Genomic DNA, 23,171 nt, shown 5'->3' with positions numbered 1-23,171 from the left:
GACATTCCAATTGAATGACCTAAACTTTGTTTGAAACATAAATATATGAACATGCTGGAAATACAGGTATCTGCTCAGAGACTACCCCTAATCTGGAATATTATTCCCATCCATGTTAAGCAGTTTCTCTCTAGTCCTATTCAAATGCAACCTGGTCTATTGGGCAGTGAACTGGAAATTTACCTCTGGACTGTCATTTATGCTGCTGTTGTAAAAAGGCAGTATGTAAATGCTCTGCTACCTAAACCCAGCTGGATGCCCCTGGATAGTTTATCCTGTCATTTACAAATGGGAAAACATAGCTAGGCTTAAAAAAGGCCTGTCAGGGCCGTTAGCATAATAATCACATATGATCCTGTGAACCATACCTCTCAGCCTGTTACCACACAAAATCTGGGCAAACCCAAAAATAATTGGAGGACAATGGCCCAACATAGGGACACATTTTAAATATTACTCATATGAACTTAAAAAGTTCTTAGAGTTAAAGTTTGTGTTACCACGCATTTTCTGAAAGATATGAAGTCTGAAGCTCAAATGTCTGCCATTATCTAATGAATTTGTTCCTCAGTGATTTGCCAGAAAACCACAAATTTTATGAGGAACAGACCAAAAAATCTGGATAATTGAGAGGTATGCTGTGAACTTATAAACTTAATACTGTAAGTTCTTACACTTTGGAAATTTAAAAGCATTCCTGGCAAAAAAAAAAAAAAAAAAAAAAAAAAAAAACAACATGCAAAACTTACTGTTGCACATTTAAAGCATTTTTCCAGGGTGGCATTCACTGAACCCCCTCTAATGTGGGTCTGTAACCTCTGATATTTATGCAACTATTGCATCAGCCTAGGCTGGGTACCACAGTCTTAAAATGTATGTATATTTCCTCTATTCATACTTTAATTGCAGTTTTCCAAGAACTGTAATTACAGTTCATAGATTTCTATTAATCACCCCCTTTGAAAGGTATATGGCATATGCTGAAGGAAGGAAGGAAGTTATCTGTTTCAAAAGTACACCAAATTCAAGTCAAAGCATCTAATAAAGCAATGGCATTAGCATTTGTACATCTTACCCCAGCATGTGGTGGAGCTCAAGCATAAGGAAAAACAGTCTTTGGCCATTACAAGGCGTTTTGTCTGACTACCAAAAAAGAAACGGTAAACTAAATTGTGCCATATTTAACTGCTGGGGAATGTTCCCTTCCATGTCAGATAACAAAATCCATTCAAAAGAATCATCTTAAAAATAAGAAGAGTATTGGTTCATGTTTTCATATTTGTAGGAGTGATCCCATATATTCAAGTGTAAAATCAAAGTGGCAATGGTTGCAGTGATCTATCATAGCTGTGGTGAATCCATGGAATACCCTTATATGAAAAAAGATATTCCTCCTAAAAATTAATAGGTGCTATAATATGAAGAAAGGACATCAGTCTCCTCCTAAGACACAGAAAAAAGAAAAATGTGTCCCAACATAGGTCAATTAATAATGATATACACTTAAGCCATTCTAGCAATAATTGCATCATACAAATTACATTTGATTCTATTTTCCATTATTTATCAAGAAACAAACTCAAGAAAGCATGCAGCACAGCTAAATAAGCAGTGACATTTATAATTATATTTATGGATTTAAATTTTCCAGTCAGTTATATTCATTGCCTTAATTATGTCCTCAAGATTTAGTATTTTATCTTATAGAGAAGCAATTGCTTTGATTGGGATATATTGCAGGTGGTGCTATACATTATTTTTTTCTTCAAATGATGGGGTGGTGCATTAAAGCCCCAGCACCTGAAGATAGCAATTAATGTATGTAGTGATTACCTCTTATATACTAATTCAATCCATGATCCTCCCTTTTCTGAATGACAGAAACACAGGGAGATAAATCAATGTCCTCTGTTTTAACATGTCTACTTAATTCCTTACTTCGACTACTCTTTTCCAACAGAGAACTACAGCACCCCAAAAAACACCAAACAGCCAGCAAATGCAACATGTTACCATGTTCCTCATAATTTGAACCCTTCCATTTAGATTCATTCCAAAAATATAATTAACTGTGCAAATCACTCATGCTGTGTGTAAAGATTCTTATTGGTCATCTGTCACTGGCCAAGACTGACCCACACTTGGTAACAATTGAGTTACCACCAGTCTCCTTATTTGTATACTAGTTTCTTCTTCCCCTAAGAAGCCTAAAGGTGGACTTGTCCTGCTATATGCTTAGGCATCCAGACTCTTTTGCATATGCTTAAACCTGTAATAGTGTAATGTTAATTCATCACTGTGTTCCCAGGACCCTGACACAATAAAGAAGCTTTCTTTCCTTGAGTTACTGAGTGTGCCCCGCTGACTGTAGTCCAATATCGCCAATGAAGAAGCTTTCTTTCCTTAAGTCACTGAGTGTGCCCCGCTGACTGTAGTGCAATATCGCCAATGAAGAAGCTTTCTTTCCTTAAGTTACTGAGTGCGCCCCGCTGGCTGTAGAGCAATATCGTTGTGCGTTGCTGTTGTAGTTGATATCTTTAAACTAGCCCAAACACCTGTCAGTAATGTGTATGTTTCAAAATGCATTTGGGCGGGCTTATAGTACAGATGGAAAATTCGAAATTAAAAAAAAAAACAGGGAATTATCTTTTTTTCATGGTTACAGCCTGTGGTTATGAATGTAGATACAACCACTCAAGAACAAGAACTTGTAAAAATTTTATAACAATTACAGAACTCATTCCATAAAACCTGATTAGCAACAGTATTGCAATATATATATATATATATATATATATATATATATATATATATATATATTTTTGGTACTTACGTATTATCGCAACCAGATTCCAAACAGGAGAAGCAACTCAATTCCAAGGCATTCTCTTGCCGAAAAATGTTGTCAACATCTCTTGGGAAGTAGTGTGTGTCACTTAAGTGTCAGTAAGTACCAAAAAATCGGGTCTATATTAGAACATCGACTTTTTAAAACGTAGAATGTTCTAATATCGACCCCTATTCAGCGAACGCAGACAATACGAACATGCCACACAGTGAATTTTTTTCCCAGGGAAAAAATTCGCTGTTCGGACACACATACACACAACACAAGCACACCAAACAAACAGCAATCCACACACATGCACCTAAAATCCTACATCTAACCCTACACTAAACTGTACATACACCACTAGCTATCCACTTACCTTAACCCTAACCCTAAGGTCCGTCACTATCGCACACTCACCTCACCCGAGCCCTAACCCTAACTCACCTACCCCGTGCCCTAACCCTCACGTCCACACAATCACAGACTTACCTGATCCTGACCCATAACTTTCCACCACAGTGCTAAAAATAGGGAAGCCACAGGGACGGCCAACCAAATTCCTTCCCTAGGAAGAAATTCAGTGTTCCGCAGCTTTGCTATTTTCAGCGTTCGCTAAATAGGGGTCGATATTAGGACATTCAAAGTTGTGAAACTTCAATGTTCTAATATAGACCCCCAAAAAATCAGATTAAGAAATGAAACAAAGTGTGGAAAGCAATGTGACAACTGTCACTTCAGATGGACATGTCTTAACGTGACATTACATACACAATTGTCAAAGGAATACTTGTGCTCAAGTAAGCTTTCTAGTGATAGAACTAACAAAAAAAATATTGCATATTGCAAACAGATACCTTCACAGCCACCAGCTAATCCAAATGCTTTACGGTCTACAATATATGCAAAATGTCTCAATCTGATGTTGCATGCATTTTTATTTACAGGCTTCATTCAGATTGTCAATTCAATGTGGACAAAACAGCATACATACATGACAACGCACTCTGCTTCAAAATGTTTATGTGTAGTTCAACCGCTGACAGAAAAAAGCTGTAAAATAACAAACCATTCACTTCTTGCTTCACTTGCACAAACATTCCTGCCCATTAATTCAAGTACCTACCTTTATATAGACTGTACAATAGGTAATTGAAATGATGACTGACTGAAATGCTGACAGGTCTTGGATTTCAGACTCCTTCCTAACAACTCAAACATGTATGGCATTTTCCGTTGTAACTGTTATGCATGATACATTAAGATTTGCAATGTAATGTAGTAATACGCTCCTGGAAGTTTATGCACATGAGCTATTGCCCTCAAACATAATGACAGTTCAGTGTCACACACTTCCCAAGACAGTTTCACAACATATTTCAGCAGGAGAATGGCTTGGAAAGGAGACGCTTCTCCTGTTTGGAATCTGGTTGCAATAATACGCAAGTACTATTTTTTCCACCTACCTGCTCTTGCTTACCTCCCAACTGCTATGATTTATGTTCAACATTATTGTTTTTTTTTTTTTTTTGACACCTAGCCTTATTCCTCTTAGACTTGCTTGTAAACTTAAGCTTGTTTAAGAGTAGTTTCTCCTTTATTAAATTGTGGTCCAAAGCCTGTACAAATAGTCTTTAACACTTAACACTTATTCCTAACGATAGTGAATGTAGTATCTGAACACTTTTCATCCTGAAATGCAAAGATGTGTTATTTCTAACCATCTGCTATGATTTTTGAAAGATCTGTACTATCAGATGGATTCAAGAAGATCTAGGTTGGGAGTAACATGCCAGAACTGAGTTTCCTCTATGCCTGACTTCAAAAGATAGGCCTATACCACTCCTCATTCAGCATATGGTGACAGGGACAGGTGGAGAACTGTTCCTGATTCCAAAAAGGAAATTGGGCTTGTTAAAATGAAATAATTTGGTATTGTACATTGGCAAGGCTGTCCAGTATATTAGGTAGAACCAGTGGTGAATCGCATTTGAAATGGGAGGGTTTCTCAGCAAAACAGAAGTTCCACCTGTATGTGGTGATTGGTACTACAGGTATTACTGAGTATGAAGCCAGAGCGCTTGCAATGCCTAGTTCCATATATAAGCAGAACTGTACTGCGGGTATTGGCAGTCAGCAGGGGGTACGCATTATTTCTTGGAAAGGACAGACCATCGAATGGCATTTTGAATGGCATTGTATTAAACATGCCATTCTTTGAACCATTCTTACTGAGATTGCATTGCGGTAGGTATCAGGAAATTTGCCATTTCCCTGCAATAGTGTGATCTTAGAGTTATGGACAACTTTGCAATACAAAAGAAATAAGATCACAAAGGGAGAACAGAAATTTAGTAAAGTAGAAGTTAAAAAAATAGAAGCAGAAGGTATGGAATACCTGTGAGGAAAAGGATTTAGTGTAGGACATCTAACACAAGTTATATCACAGCACGGAACAATGAGTTCTCCAAGTAAGGAGAAAGAGGAGCACAGGAGACATTTGAAGAAGGAATATGGACATGGGAAAGAACAAGAGATATAATATGGTGCAATATTTATGCAAAGGAGAAAGCAAAATGAGACAAGACAAAGACAGCACCACCAAAGATATTTGAAGAGAAATACAGGCAAAGGCATCCAGATATGGAAAATTTTACAATCCAAAAGATAAGAAAATAAAAGAGGGAAAGTAGAAAGGAGGATTAGTAATGGAGATGTTAAAGAAATAGAAACTGAGGTTATGGATTACCTGCAAAGTGAAGTATCCGGTGTAGTAATTGTAATTCTGATAACATCATGGCATGATAGAATAATGAATCCCCACATTAAGGAGAAACTATTGGAGTCAGAAACATCTGATCAGTTGCCATATGAAGACACTTTGGAGCCTTCAGTTTGAAACCAGTATGAAAGTTCAGTTGGAGTTGCAGAGCAAGGGAAGTAACAGGAAACTATGGCAACTCTGACATAGTCAATGCTGTGGAGTGATAGGCCAGTGAGTTCCCATATGGATAACACAGGATGAAACTGAAGAGAATGTGGCACAGGAAGATGCTCTGGAGCTTTCTGTAGAATGCACACAGGAAATAGAGAACAAAGAACGAGCCCTAAGTTTAGAAGAAAATTATCTAAGGGAAGAGTAACCAGATTTAATAGAAATGGATAGACATATTAAGGTAATGAAAGAAATGGACTACAGAAAGTCAGTAAGACCCGAAATGTTAGAAGTGTGATAAAACAAATGTACACATTAATCAGGACTGTTAATAGAAATTCATGTGATACAACAGAAGTAAACAGGATATATTGCTGTGCAGCTAAATTAATAACATATAAAGTCTTACCACAAAAACACAGGGCAGTAAGGAAAAGGAAGTGGAGAAATCAAACGCCATCATGGAAGTATCGAACAGAGAACGCTATAAGAGCAATTAAGACAAGAAGCATCACTGTTAGAAGAATACAAAAGAGGGAACAGATTAATAAATGTACTTAGAAAGACAGACATGATAAAAGCAACATGCAATATCAGAACAGATCAGGATCTATCATACACTACTGCAAATAATAAACTAAAGATAGCACAGGCCTAAAAACTTAAAAGATGTTCAGATAAATATAAAGGAAAAGTACAAAGTAAGCAATTTATCAATGACCCAAAAATGTTTTATAGAGAATTGGGAAACAAAGCAAAGAGAACAAAAACACCATTAAAAAAAGAAGAAATAGACACATTTTAGAGAAATATCTATGATGAACTGGTGAAATATAACAAAGATGCTGAACAGATAGAAAAAGTAAAAGAAAGGCTAAGAATTTCAAATGTACAGGATATGAAATGGTATGAAATAATGGCCAAAGAAATTGAAACAAAATTAAGAAGAGCTCCTAACTGGTAAAAGTCCGGCCCAGATGCAGTACCTAAGTTCTGGCTAAAATTATTGACATCTGCACATGAAGATTTAGCCATGAGTAGGAACTATTTATATGCATTGCACACCCCGAACAGATGCCAACTTGGTTCGCAAGAGGAAAAACAATACTCAGGGGGGTTTTTTTTAGAATAAAAATAAAAAAAAATTTTTTCCAAAAAAAAAAAAAAAAAAAAAAAAAAAAAAAAAAAAAAAAAAAAAAAAAAACAAAAAAAAAAAAAAAAAAAAAAAAAAAAAAAAAAAAAAAAAAAAAAAAAAAAAAAACAAAAAAAAAAAAAAAAAAAAAAAAAAAAAAAAAAAAAAAAAAAAAAAAAAAAAAAAAAAAAAAAAAAAAAAACAAAAAAAAAAAAAAAATAAAAAAAAAAAAAAAAAAAAAAAAAAAAAAAACCCAAAATTAAAAGGGAAAAAAAGGAAAAAAACTTTTTTGGAAAGTCAGAAAAAAAAAATTTTTTTTTGAAAAAAATAAAAAAGTTGCCATTTTTTTAAAAAAACAAAAAAAAAAAAAAAAAAAAAAAACCCCCTTTTTGGGGAAAAAAAAAAAAGGCCTAAAAAACCATAAATTTAAAAAAAAAAAAAACAGAAAAAAAAAAAAACAAAAAAAAAAACAAATAAAAGAAAGAAAAAAGAAAAAAAAAAAAAAAAAAAAAAAAAAAAAAAAAAAAAAAAAAACCCCCCCCCCTCCCGCCCCCCCCCCCCCCCCCCCCCCCCCCCCAAAGAAAATGAAAGGTTTCAGTTTGGGGGGTTGCAAAAAACGGGAGACAGGAAAAAAAGCAAAAAACTAAATTGGAAAAACCGGGTCCAATGGAAAACCAGAAAACTAAGTGGGCTGGGTTTCAAAAAAAATGCCACAGGAAATTTTTCAAAACCCCCCAAAAGTTTGAAGGGGTTATTGAAAGCTTTGAAATATTAGAAAATTTGGTTTTAAAAAGGTAAAAAAGAAACGGTTGGTTAATAACATTCGGTTTATAAAAGAAAAAGGTCCCGGTTTTGGGGAAAAATTTTTTCCCAAAATCTTTAAAAACCCAAAAAGTGGGAAAAACACCCTCAAATAAAAATTTTTGAAGACAAAAGCTTTTTTTGAAAAAAAAGGGAAAAATAAAGCGGGGGAAAGAATTTTAACTGTTTTTCAAAGACAGATTTTTTTTAAAATTTTTAGTCAAAAACTGTTGAAAAAAAATCAAAAAGAATTAAAAGACCTTTTTAAGAAAAACAAAAAACCAAAACCCTTTTGAGATTTTTAAGTTCTAGATTGCGTAAAATAAACTGCCCAATTTAAATTTTTAAAAAAAAATTTCAAAACCATAAAATTTTTAAAATTCCAAAAAAAAAAAATTAAAAATTTTAATGGCCCGAAAATCCAATTCCCAAAATTTGTTAATTTAAATTCCCAAAGGAAATTTTATTATGCACACCCATAAAATTTCAAAAGAAAAATTTCTCCAATTTAAGTTTTAAAAAAAAGGTGATTTAACAAATTTAATCCAAGACCCAAAATGGCCCTAAGGGGCAAAAGACCCCAACCTGTTCCATTGATCCAATAAAACTTGGCCATTTTAATGAAAAATTTGTTTTTAATTAAAATAAAATGGCAAATTTGGTCAAAATTTTTTAGAATTTAAAATTTTGTTTTAACCCAATATGCAAACCTAAATTTTCAGTGGAGTTGTATAAATGGGACATTTAAAAAGGGGTTACACCCACCCGGGGCCCAAAACCAAAAACCCTTTTTTAAAAAAATTTTTTTATTGTAAAAATGCCCCAAAGGGTTTTCCCTAATTTTAAATTCGTAAGGGGAGTAATAGGAGGTTGAAAAAAAACCCGAGAAAAAGCCTGGGGTTTCTCTTTTGGGGTTTTGGGTTAACAAAAAGTTTTGGGGGATGGTTCCTAAATAATTTTTCCTTAAAAAACCTTTGAATTTAAAATTGAAAAAAACTTAAAACCTTTTTAAAAGCCTTGAAAAAAAATCAACAAATTTTTAAAGCTTTCAAAGAAATTGTCCCAAAAGCTTCTTTTATTAAAAATTTTTATAATTCCTTAAATTAGGAAAATTTTATAGAAATTTAAAAACCCAGCTGGGGTTAATTTTAAAAACTAAAAACCTGCCTTTATATGGCAAAAATTATTAAAATTGTGTTTTTAAAAATAAACATTAAAATTGTTTCTTCCTGTTTTTTCCAAAAAAAATTTTATTATTGGGCAAAAAATTGGATTTTCAATTTTTAAAAATTCGAAAACCCTTTGAATATTTCTTATTGTTTTTCAATTAAAAGTAATTTTCAAAAATTTTAAATCTTTTAAAATTGTTTAAAAGAATTGGGAACTTTTTTAACCCTTTTATTTTAAAACGGGTTTTAAAGGGGGGGGCCCACATAAAAGGGTTTAAACCAAAAAATTTTTTAATTTGAACAATTAAAAATTGGGGTATTAAAATATTTATGTTTTCTTTGTTTAAAAAGGGGCTTTTCTTTCCCCCCAAGGGGGGCAAATTTTTGGGGGTTTTCTTTTTTAGGAGTAAAAAATTAAGGTTTTATCCTAAAAAAACCTTTTGGGTTTTTCTTTAATTTCCCCCTGAGAAAAAAAAATGTCCCGTTTTTGAAATAAAGGGTTTTCCCTTTTATACCCCTAGCCCAAAATTTAAAGACTTTTTTTTATATTGTTTTTCAAATAAAAAAACTTTTTAAAATTGAATGTTGGTTTTTTTTTTTAAAAATTTTCAAGCCTAAAAAAAAAAATTTTTAAAATTGGTAGTGTTTTCTAAAAATTTTAAAAACAAAACTAAAAAAAAGGGGACAAAATTTTCCGAATCTTTAAAAACCCCCAAAAAAATTTTCAAAATTTTTGGTTAAAACCCTTTTTTTTTTTCCCCTTGGGAAATTTTTCCTTTTTTCCAAAATTTAAAATTTTTTTCCCCAATGAAAATTAAAAATTTTTTTTATCATTTTTTAAAAAGTTCAAAGTTTGAACTGGATTAGGGGCGGGCCCCCTCCTTCCCCCCTTTTTGAAAAAAATGCCTTTCCATGGGAAAAATTTTTTTCTGAAAAAATTTTTTTAAAAAACCAATATGAAAAAAAGCCTTTCTTTAAAATTTTCTGAAACGGGGCACAAAAACGGGAAAAAAACTTTTTTCAATCTGACAAAAAAGGGCTTTTTTCTATTTTTTAAAGAAAAAAATCTTTTAAAAACAAAATATTTTAGTTCCCCCAAACCAAGCCCTTTAATTTCCCCAAATATAAACCAAAAATTTATTTTAAAACAAAAATCAAACTTTGGATTTTTTGGCTCCCCTTTTTTAAATATTAATAATAGGCCCCCCCTTTTAACCATTTTTTTGTTATTTTTGGTTAAAAACAAAAAAATTTAAATTTAAAATTTCCCGAAATTTCGTCCCCCTTTGAAAATAAACATTTTTTATAAAAATTGGTTATAATTAAAATTTTTGAATATTTTTTAAAAAAATTTTCCCTTTACTCCTTGTAAAATTTTTTAATACAAATTTCAAAAAGTTAAAAAAATAATTTTTTTCAAAACCAAAAAAAATTTTCATTGTAAAATCATTTTTAAAAAATTCAAATAACAAAATTTTTTTCCCCCCCCCCTTACTTTTGGGTTTTTTTGGCCCTCTGGAAAAAAAAGGGTTTTCCCAAAAAAATCTAAAAATTGGGGAAAAATCCAGGAAAATATTTTAAAAAATTTATTTTCAAACAAAAAAAATTTTTTTCCCCAAATGTTTTTTTCCTGTGAATTTTTAGAAATTGAAATCCTGGAAAATTTTTTTATTTTTAACCAATAATTTCCTTTGATATTCTTAAAAAAATTTTTCAAACAAAATTCCTACGGGTTTTTTCCCAAAAAAAATTCTGCCAAAAGGGTTTAAAAACCCCTAATTTTGGTTTATGCCCCCCCCTTTTTAGTTTAAATTCTGTAAAATTGAAAATTTTTTTTACCCCCCAAATTTAAAAATATAAAATTTTTTTCAATTGTTTTTAATAATTTTAAAATAATTAGGGCCAAAAAACATTTAAAAACAAAACCCAATTAAAATGTCTTCCCAAAAACAAAAACCAAAAAAAAATCTTTTAAAATTTGAAAACCCAAACAGAAAATTTTCCAAATAAAAAACCTAATGAAAACCCCCCCCCAATAAAAATTTGCCAACAAACAGCATATTTTCACAATAAACCTTTATATTATGTAAAAGTCCAAAAAAAACAAAAATAAAAATGGCCCCCCCCCTAAAATAAAAGGAAACCCCTTTTCATTTTTGACCAATTCTTTTGAAAAAATTAAATAGTCCAATCAAGACAAATTTAAAATTTCCCGATGCCTTGCTAAAATTGAAATTTTTTTATATTTTTTTGGAAGGGATTAAAACAATGTTAAATTTTGAATGAAATTACCCAACGACCTTATCTAAGATAATTCCAACTTCAAAAAGGAAAAAATTGTTCCAAACAGAGCCCCCACCCGTATTAGTGAAGCCAAACTCAAAACCCAGGAAATTAACCAGGCCTTCAAATGGTAAAAATAAAAAATTTGGGCCCAAAAACCCCAAGGAGTTTTAAAAAGGGATTTTCAAGGGGTAAATTTCAAAAAAAATTCCACAATAGCAAAAAATTTATAAAAATTTGAAATGGCAATTTTAAAAAGAAAATGATAAGAAATAACCCCAGGCCCCAGCTGAAAAAAAACAGGCCCAAACAGTGAATTTCCCCTAACCACCAAAAAACTAAAAAACCCAAAAAAAGGCCGCATTGGGATGTAATTTCTATATTTAAATTTCAAAAATCCATTATCAGAATGGTCAAAACCATGCTAACAAGAAACCTAATGTTGCCTTCAATCCCAAATAACCAAAAACAAAAACATACCATTTTGAGACTTACAAGCCCTTCTCTTAAAAACTTTGCCCTTTGGAATAATACAGTTACCCTAATTTCAAATTACAATAATACACCCCAATACAAAACCATAACATGTTTTATATATCCAAAAAATATAATTAAAGTATAAAAAAAAGAAAATCCGCAAATAAAACCTGTTAAAACAAATGTTGGTTTAAAAAATTTTAAAATATCCAAAAGCCCCAAAGCAAATAATGCCATTATAAATATGAAAATGTAAAAGGTTCTTGTAGATTTTAAACAAAAAACCCCCAATTAAGAATTTTAAAAATCATACCGGTTATTTAACAAAAGATAAAATCCATATGTTGCAATACATTGGGTTCCAAGTATTCAACCTGGTCTGAAAAGCCCAACCCTAAATAAATTTGTATTCCCATTCATTGATTTTTCTAAATTAGAAATTTTGGCACAGGGACCACGAAATGGATTTATTGGTAAATTAACCAAATTCACATCCACAGGGCCCCCTTTTGGGTTTACATTTTCGGGTTGGACCCACGCGTCCAGCGTGAAGGGCTTTGCACCAAGCTTTTCACGGGGGCCCGGGGAGTTAGTGCTTCCACACCGAAATTGTACAAAAGACATTTTTTGTTTTTGGGGAATTTTGGTTTTTAATTCCCCCAATAAATCCATTTTTCGGGTTTTGCCCCCTTTTTTAAAAATTTCCTATTTTTAGCCTTTTAAGGCCTACTTTGAAAACATATTTTGAGTTTGGCTTCCCAAGACATGGTTTGGGATAACGTTTCAACAATTTTTCGGGGTCCATTTTATCAAACTCAGGGAATATATCTTATTTTATAATATTTGGGTAGATTTCTTCTAAAACTTTAACCTATTTTTTTATACCCTTACCAAAAAAAAAAACTATAAAATTTCAATTGTATGTATTATTGGCATGACATTATTAAGATTTGATTTAATTGGCTATTTAAACGTTTTTTAAAACCAACATTGGTCAACAACGGTGCAACAACGTTCCTTTTGATTTTAGGAACGGGGCCATTTTGACTTTTGTTTTTATGGACATATTTACATCAATTAATGTGTTTTTTAATATTGCTGTTAATGATTTGCTAATTTTGCCTTGGGCAGGGTTTTTAGTGGCATTAGGTTTTTATATTTTTGAAAGGTATTTCATTTTGGGTTTTTCATGTGCATGGTTTAAAACAACAATATGACCTTTTGTGTTTGTGGGGTGCCAATTCACTTTTTTAACATTTTTGGGCCTGATTATAAAAGTATTTGGGCTTAATCAATATGATGGTTTACTATTTTGCAAATCTGGTCATGCAACTTTCAGGATTAATGTTTTTAAAAATAAAAAATTGTGGGTTTGGAATTTTATTCATTTAAGGTTATTTATATTTAGACAGACCCATTTTCTTTGGGGATTTATTATTCATGGGGAATTACAGTTTGAAATGTTTTTAATTCAACGGAATTTTTGGGTTTGAACCCCTGAGTTATTTTCCATTGGATTTTTTTCTGGAAATTACACAAAAATTTGGGAAAAATATATTATATTTGTTTATAGTGGGTTAAAAATATTTTAAAAATTTGTATTTAAATTTTGGTCAAATAAGGAGACTAAAAATTTTTGTTGGGGCCAATGGCCAATATCATACCAGATGAGAGAAGGTGTCTGGTTAAAAATCCTTTTGGTTTTTTAATTTTGAATATGGATACACTAAACCCGTAGACAAGGCATTTGGTTTTTAACAAGTATTTTCTTTTAATTTGAATTACAACCCAGGGAAAAGGTGATTGGTTTAAAATAATACAATTAAATAAATAAAAGGTATTTCAATTTGGTTAAAAAGGGTTTTTTTTACCAATAACAAGGTCATTCTGGTTTATTTTTTATTTTTGTTTTTGTATATCCAAAATATTCTTTTTTATCAAATATTTTCATTGGGGGTTTTCCCATTTATTATTTTTAAATTTTGGGTACCCTGTTATTTGATATTGTCCTTTTTCCAAAAATAATATTTTCCAATATGGTTATGGGAGTTTGGTTTTTTTGGAAAAAATATTTTATTTAGGTTTATAGTATATTTTTTAATAATAACAATTTTTTTTTTGTTTTAAAATTTTTCTTTTTTTTCAAAAATTTTCAAAAGGGTTTTTCTAATTGGTTTTTGAATTTTTCAGAATGGATTTTAAATCTTACAGGGTTTGGGCCCTAAAAAAATTTGGGGGTGTTTGGTGACCACAAAATTTAAACTTGAATCTATAACCAATGATGAAAAAAAATGTAGTTATATATTTACTAAATTGGGAAGACAGATGAAAACCCCAAAAATGTTTGGCACATGAAGCTGTTCAAAGCTTATCAAGCCAAGAACATAACACCAAGGGGTTGAGGGCCTACAACCTTTGGTGGCACATATTGATGAGGAGTTATCTAAAGATTGGGCAGACACCACTCAGCATCCATGCTTTTTGTAGGTTGTTTGTTAAAATATTATGACAGAACTATCTCCACTAATTTGTCAGACATTCAAGGCTTGTGTTTGGAGGCTGAACAATTTAACAAACAGCAGTATTATTCTCAGCACATTTCCGGCTAAAGATTTGTCTATTCTTGAAAACAACTGATGAAAAGAAAGATCAATAAATTTAAATTTGGACTATAAAGGGGGCCCTTTATTAGTCAAAAACAGTTAGATTCAGTGAACCTAAGATTACTCAGGGGTAATAATAAAAGAAAAGACCTAGGTAAATTTCAAACCCAATACCTCCTCAGATTTTACTTGAGGAAGAAACTTATTCCACCTCAGATGGAGAAGTGTCCTCACGCCAGGCCCCCCAGTGGCAAAAAAAACAGATGCCCCTTTAGATCAAAGGGGGAGGGGGGGGCAGAAAACATAGATCTAGGTTAAATCTAACTTTACAGAATCTGTTACAACAAATGATAAAATAATCAATAATGTTCATAACATCTCTTCTATTGTGCTTTCCCTACTCAGATTACACTTTTGAATAAAGGGTTGAACTTTGTTCCAAGTTCTGGGGTTTCCCCTGATTTATTAAATGATGTTAAAAATTTTTTGTAGATTACTTAATCTAAAATTTTTTTAAAAAAGTTCTCAAAGATCTACTGAATTTAGATTCAGAAAATCCACTTTTGTGGCTCCAATGAATAAACAGGGAAAATGTATCATGAAGGAGTTACACTATGCCAATGTATATCAACCACAATTTAATAATTTAAGCCATATGGAAAGACAGGCTTTATTAGATCTTAAAATAATCATCAGCTAGTCATTACAATGGCTGATAAAGGAGGTGCCATAGTGGTAATGGACTATCAAACATATAATAATGAACCCCGACAATTGTCTGACACTAGCTACTACCAACAGCTAAAGTTGGATCCTATTTTACGTTTCAAGGCTGAGATAGACGGGTTTTTTGGGTTTTACTATTAAAGGGGAAAACAAGGAAAGGTTACAGGTGGAGGAACCTATCCCCAATACCTATATTTGTTCCCCAAAATCCATAAAGATGCAAAACCCCCAGGTAGACCTATTGTCTCTCTTTTTTAACTGAACCTCTATCCAGCTTCCTTACTGTTTTTTTTTGAAACACATTCGATCATTACGGGAAACAACGGAGAATATAGTTCAAGATTCACAATTGGAATCCTCGTGGTTTGTGTACCCTTGATGTGGCCTCATTGTATACAGCATACCACATGAATTAGGCATTTTAGCTGTTTCATATTGGCTTTATAAATCAAAATTATATTCTACAGAATTTAAAAATTTTTTGACCAAATTGACCATTTGTATTAAGTAAAACATTTTATCAATGGCCAAGTTATTGGCACAATGGAGCTCTTTGCCCCATAAGCGATTGTAGTTACTTGAGGCACGAATATGATACACATCAATCCTTTTGCCCAGTTGAATCGAAGATATCGGATGAAACTGAAGAGAATGTGGCACAGGAAGATGCTCTGGAGCTTTCTGGCAGAATGCACACAGGAAATAGAGAACAAGAACGAGCCCTAAGTTTAAAAAAGAAAAAAATTATCTATGGAAGTTAGTAACCAGATTTAATAGAAATGGATAGACATATTAAGGTAATGAAAGAAATGGATCATACAGAAAGTCAGTGTAAGCACCCTAAATCGGTTAGAAGTGTGATAAAACAAATGTACACATTAATCAGGACTGTTAATAGAAATCTATGTGATACAACAGAAGTAAACAACAGGATATATTGGTTGTGCAGCTAAATTAATAACATATAAAGTCTTACCACAAAAACACAGGGCAGTAAGGGAAAAGGAAGTGGAGAAATCAAAGCGCCATCATGGAAGTATCGAATACAGAGAACGCTTATAAGAGCAATTAAGACAAGAAGCATCACTGTTAGAAGAATACAAAAGAGGGAACAGATTAATAAATGTACTTAGAAAGACAGACATGATAAAAGCAACATGCAATATCAGAACAGATCAGGATCTATCATACACTACTGCAAATAATAAACTAAAAGATAGCACAGGCACCTAAAACTTAAAAAGATGTTCAGATAAATATAAAGGAAGAAAGTACAAAAGTAAGCAATTTATCAATGACCCAAAAATGTTTTATAGAGTAATTGGGAAACAAAGCAAAGAGAACAAAACTTGCATTAAAAAAGAAGAAATAGACACATTTTAGAGAAATATCTATGATGAACTGGTGAAATATAAGCAAAGATGCTGAACAGATAGAAAAGTAAAAAGGCTAAGAATTTCAAAATGTACAGGATATGAAATGGTATGAAATAATGGCCAAAGAAATTGAAACAAAATTAAGAAGAGCTCCTAACTGGTAAACATCCGCCCCAGATGCAGTACCTAAGTTCTGGCTAAAATTATTGACATCTGCACATGAAGATTTAGCCATGAGTAGGAACTGGCTTATATGCAATACGTGCACACCTTTAACGAACAGATGCCAACTTGGTTCGCAAGAGGAAAAACAATACTCATCCTTAAGAGTGAATCTGCAAGCTATCCTAAAAACTGTAGACCAGAGTGAATCTCACACTGACCAGATTGAATCTCACACTGACACAAATGTTCCCTAGGAGGGGCTGAAACAGACAAACAACTGGTGTCAGAGCCATGGACTAAAACTAAATGCTAAGAAATGCATAATAATTTGTGAAGTAATTCATCCCTGGTAACATTCACATTGAGAATACACCTCTTAGAGTTGACTCAGTAGTCAGGGTCATAGGGGCACACATACAGTAATGTAGCTTTGACCATCATGTGTCTACAGTAGTGTTGAAATCATTATATTCTGAGCAACTTACAAACAAAGGTATGGCATCTTAGTCAAAGCAAGTCATTGTTCCAGTATATGCGGCATTCATCAGACCTATCATTGAGTACAATGCCCCCTTTGGTATGTACCTAACCAGGTATATCTACCATTTGGAATGCCCACAAAGGTTCAAAGGTTCATAGGTAGGTACTAGGCTATCGGTCCTGGGGCCTATACAAGCCCAGCCAAAAAGGTACCCTGGCTTTTGCCACCCAAGAAAATTATTTTCCTGTGCCACTGTTGAGCAGAGCCACAGAGATGATCCCCAGGATGAATTTCCTATTTCCCATCCAATCATCAAGATTTTTCTTGAAGAGTGCTAATGAGGAGCTTTGTTTGATATAGATAGGTGAAGCTTTATTCCAGCATGGGAAGTCTCTGGGACAGGAATCTATCCCTCTAGCATGTTCTGTTTATTGTGGTGACAAGGTTTAGATCCCTAGAGCGTGTAGCTTGGATGGATCAGGATTTCTTTAAGTGGAGCATATCCAACAGCTCTGGGTTTGACATAGCTTTGTATGTTAGGCAGAGATCACCTCTGAGTAGGCGATATGCGATGGAGTAAAGCTGGAGTTTTTTGAGATGGTCTGCGTAGGGCATCTGTTTGAGGCCAGTAATCCACTTTGTGAGGTATTTCTGTGGCCTTTCCAGTTGTTGTAGATGTCTTGTGAGGTACATACCAAAAGGGGTGTTGTACTCTATAATGGGTCTAATGAGTGATGAGTAGAGGGGAACAATGACCTATTTTTTTCTGGATGAGAAACCTTTTGTGATGAGGTGTGCCACATAGAAGGATTTCCTGACTACTGTGGCAATGTGATTATCAAAGGAGAGACTACTGTCCACCTGTGTCCCAAGGTCTCTTATCACACATTCGGTGTTAAGTATACTACCGCCTATGTTGTAGTTCATGGGTACAGAGTTTTTACCAAAGGGGATGACAATGCACTTTTTGGTATTGAGCTTGAGGCCATGGCTTTGACACTAGGCATCAGTCTCAGTGAGGCCCTTTTGTAGGATGTCCACATTGTTAGGGGTTTCGATTATGGCTTCTAGTTTGCAGTCATCTGTGAACTTTGTTAGCCAAAAGCCTTCTGTGTTAGCCTGTATTTCAGAGAAGTAGAACGAAACAGGAGAGGACCCAGGACTGAACCCTGTGGTACTCCACTTGTCACTGGTCTGAAGTCGGATTTGGAGTCTGCTACTTTCAGTGTGGGTTCTGTCAGTGAGCCAGTTGGCAACCCATCTTGTGACATAGGGATTTATAACTAGTTTAGTGAGTTTATCTATAATTCCAGAGTGGGGGATGGTGTTGAAAACCTTGGCAAGATCTAGATAGGCTGTGTGAACCACCTTACCCTTGTCTATGGCTTTGGTGACTGCTTCAAAGAAGTCTATCAGGTTTAGGAGACATGATCTGCCTTTTACAAACCCAAACTTGGTGGGATCCAGAGTTTGGAGATTACCAATGTCTTTGCTTATAAGTTCCATGATGATACGTTCCATGGCCTTGCAGAACAGGCTCGTCAGGCTAATGGGGCAGTAGTTCCCGGGGTCCATGGTGGCTCCCCCCTTGTGGAGTTGGATAACCATTGCTGTGCACCATTTAGAAGGCACAAAGCCTGAGATGAGGCTATGATTGAACATGGTACTTATGTGGGGTGCCAGTTCGTTCTGTAGTTCGTTTAGAACGCAGCCTGGGATGTTGTCTGGTCCCATGGATGCTGTGTTCTTGGCTTTGGAGAGTGTGGTTTTTACCTGTGCAGCCATGATTACAGGAACTATGCATTCTTCCGGTATAGAGATGGGCTCTTTAAGGGGTGAAGGGGGGTAAAGTTAGCACTGAACCTATTTGCCAGGATGTTGGCAATATCAGTAGGGTCTGTATATTTAGTGCCATTGTGCTGTAACTCAGAGCAGATCTGAGTGTTGCCATTGAGATTCTTGACATAGCTATAGAATGCTTTGTGGTTGTCTTTAGAATCAGTGGTGATTTTGTTTTTGTAACTAGCTTTGGAGGATTTTATCAGGGATCTCAGCTTCTTACTGAGGCTGACCAGGGAGCTCCTCCACTCGTGGGATTTTACTCTCTTTTGAAAGAGTTTTTCCTTCTGTTGTACAATTTATTTATGGCAGGGGACCACCAGATTGGCTTCCTTTTTTGGGGGATATCGTCTGGTTCTATTTGGGATAGCATGATCCATGCACTCATGTAAGTGCTTATAAAGTGCAATTGTGTAGGATTCAGTAGTCATAACTGTATTGTCTATCTGCATGGGTGTCATGAAGTTCACCACTTCTGAAGCATGAAGTTGGCTTTGGAGAAATTTTTTACCATGGTTTCCTTAATGGGGGGGGGTGGGGGGGTGGAGGCATGATGTGGCTATCTAGGGTAATTAGCTTATGGTCAGATCGGACCAATGACGCGTTGACTTCAGGTGTGGAACACAGGTCACTCATATTGGTAATGACTAGATCTAGGATATTGTTGCCCCCGGTGGGGGTGGGGATAAGTTGATCCAGGGCAATATAGTTTATGACAGAAAGCATTGAATGGAGGAGTTGGTACATGAGTAGTTTTCTCAGTTAATGGTGGGGTAGTTGAAATTGCCCATTATTAGGGTGTTTGGTTGAACCTTAATATTTTCCAGTACATCAAGGAAAGAGGAGTGGGAATCCTGGGGCATGGTGGGTGATCTGTAGCAAGCTACAATTTGGATTGCAGTTTTGCCCAGAGTTAGTTGCAATTGGATAACCTTGGCTGCATTATGCTCAGCAACTAGCCTGGAGGTGTGGATATCCTTAATGAATATGAACACACCTCTGCCTTTGGTGTTCCGGTCCAGGTTACATGGCCGAAAAGTGTGGTATGAGTTATAACCTGGTAGTGCAGGGGTGCTCTCTGGAGCCTTGAACCAGGTGTCAGTCACTTCACAGATATCGATGTTCTCCATTTTAAGGAGTGCCTCAAGTGAGTGCATTTTGAGATTTAGACTTCTAGCATTGAGTAGCATCACCCTCATTTTCTGCTTGCCTGTTCCTGTTACAGTGGTGAATTTGTCATTTGAACCTTGCCTAAAAAAGGCACTATAGGGTGGCAAGAACCTTAGCCAGTATCCGGAATCTCAGGGGTGACAGGTGCAGGCCATCTCTGGCAAAGCATTGTGGTCTGTCGACCATGTCATCCCAGGTAGACAGATACTGGATCCCTTTGAATGGCACCAGAAGCTTAGCCAATTGTTGAAGTCGATCATTTTGTCCTTGTACTGCGGCATCATTCTGGGTGATGGCAGAATGCTACTTAGGGCTAGGGTCATACCTGCCTGGGCTACAAGATCGGAGAGCTCTTCCATGTGTCTTTTCATGTAGTCCAGGGAAGTACTTCTCAGGTCGTTCACATCAACATGGACAATGACAGAGTCATATTTGCACTTGTTGTGGAATGACCTGAGTGCATTATGTGGCGGATCCTGGCACCCGACAGGCAGCTGACAGTAACCTTCTCCTTGTTTAGCCTGGTGAGTGGGACATCAGTGTGCCTGACTATAGAGTCACGTATGACTAGTGTGTTGGGTACGTTGTTTTGCCTTATTGGCTGTGGTTGAGTGGCACACTGAGTCTGCTGGCTATGTGTCATTTGGGTTGTGTTGGGGGGGTGGAGGTTGCTTGCATTTCTGCTGTGGAGGTCTCTGTTGCTTGAGCAGATTATTATTGAAAGCCTCCGTGAATGTTTTTGTGTTTCTATGTGTGGTTCCTCACTAAAAGAATACAGGGCTTAAGTAAAATGTCCTGTGCAGACTGCCTCAAGACCCTGTCCATGTGTTCTGTCTTCTACAGGCTTTTACGGGTGATTTATGGCTGGCATACAGGCCATTGTCAGACCCCACTCTGATGGACCTCCTGCATATCCACAAACCAAACAGCACCAGAATTACCTATTCTAAAGACTTAAACCTTGCCTGTGATATAAATATGACTGTTGGAGTGATAGGTGTGTATCCCAGAGACTACCCCATCTATGGAAGAGGCTTCCCATCCATGTGAAGCAGAGTTCCTCCTGAACCCAATTCAAGTGCAACTTGGGCAATAGGATGGGAGACCAGGAATTCACCCCAGGTTTGGCACCTATGTCTCTAATGACACAGCTAACCTGTAAATGGTTCCTGTCCCAGGCCCATGCTTATGGTTATCAAGGGTATCAGAACTTGTCAGAGATTTGGGATACATGGCTAGGCTTAAAAAGCCCTTGTGGTCGTTAGCCTAGTAAACACTTATGAACCTATGAATAGCTTGCTTTCCGACGATGTATAAACTATATAATGGATTTGATGCTGATAGAGTTTATAGTCAATTTAGAAGAAAGTGTAATCAAGGAAATAGAACAAATGGGTAACAAAACAAAGTCTTATGGAACAAAGGATAATTTGTTATTAAATAAAGTCATAATGGAGAAGTGTAAAAAGGGGAAGAATCTAAGTATAGCATGGATAGACTACAAAAAACATTTGTCAGCATCCCACATTCATGGATAAAAGAGTGCTTGCAAATGCATAAGATACACCCTGCACTGATCAATTACATTACAGTGACCATGAAACAGTGGCAAACCACTTTGTTGTTAATCCATGATAAAGAACAAATTATTATTCCAGGGATAAAAGTTCAATGGAAGATATTCCAGGATGGCTCTTTGTCACCGCTGGTCTTTTGTCTTGCCCTTAACTCATTAAGCCATCTACTTTACAGATCAGCTCATGGCTAGAATTTGGCTCCCAGAAAACAACAAAGTATAAAGACTTATCTTCTTATTGTGGATGATTTAAACCTATACAGTTTGTCAAATGAGGAACTATAAGCGCAACTACAAGTGGTCAAAAACATTCTCAGATGATATAAATGTGCAAAAGCAATGTTTAATGTAGGAAAGCTATAGCACCAAGAAAATATCAGTCTGGGACAGGAGTGTGATATAAAAGAACTTGAGCAAGATGGAATGTATAAATATTTGAAAATTGATGAGGGATCAATAATAAAACATGAACAGATGTGAATAAACCATAGAACGTAATATTTTAGAAAACTAAAATTAATACTAAAAACAGCTCTGACATCTAGGAATAAAGTCCAGGTAATAAACCAATTTGCTCTTCCTGTCCTAACTTACAGTTTTGGAGTGACTGACTGGCCCCAAAAGATATTGGATCAGCTGGACAGAGAAACAAAGAAAAAAATGTTTCATGCTTATGAAATGCTTTAGAAAAATCACTGTATACCAAGATGACATATTCCCCATTCTGAAGGAGGTTTGGGCCTCCTCGAAACTGATTATATGTATAGAGCCGCAATTGTAGGGGTTCATTTATATCTGCTAACCTTACAAGATTCAAACATAGTGAAAGTTTTAAAACATGAAGAGAATAAGTGTAAGATGGCTTCCCTGCATAGTTTAACATAAGCATATAGTGTCAAGTGGAAATGCAAATCAAATACCAGAAGTAGATAAAAATCAGGCAGCAACTGAATGTGCCGAAAAAGAAAAAGAAAAGATAAGATCGAATATGAGGTGAAGGATCAGCCGAGAAGACAAGAAATTTGGAAAATGCATAAATATAGTTACAAGTACAAAAATGTCTTAGAACAGCCTCATGCAGATCAGGACTGAAGGCACACATGGTTAAAGAGAGGTGAATTTAAACCAAAACACAAAAGGTTAATATTGGCGGCTCAAGGTAGTGGACTACATACACTTTGGTTTGCAAAGTCTATTGAACTTGTGGGAACAGACATATGCAGGTTTTGTAAAACAGAATTGGAAACAGTCGTACATCTTGTTGCTGGGTATGATATACAAATGACAGAAGGACTGTATACTGAAAGGCATAATAATGTGGCAAGACTGTTGCATTGGGGACTGTGCAAACATTGTAATTTTGAAGTAGCTGAGAAACATGAGAAGCATGGGCCACAAAGCATTATAGAAAATGATGAAGGTTGTATCACCCATTAAAAACAGTTCAAAAAATAGATGCGAGAAAAGCAGATATAGTATGCCATGAATAGAAGACAAAAGTAGCACTGATCATTGAAACTGCTGCACCCTGTGAGTACAGAGTCTTATACAGCGAGACACAAAGTAAAAAAATACCAGGATTAGAAATCAGGGAATTTAGAAGCTGGA

Source organism: Protopterus annectens, chromosome 11.part0, assembly GCF_019279795.1.
Source record: "Protopterus annectens isolate FY-2018-M chromosome 11.part0, PAN1.0, whole genome shotgun sequence".
In the NCBI taxonomy this organism is placed as follows: Eukaryota; Metazoa; Chordata; order Ceratodontiformes; family Protopteridae; genus Protopterus; species Protopterus annectens.
Note: the sequence above shows the minus strand (reverse complement) of the source record.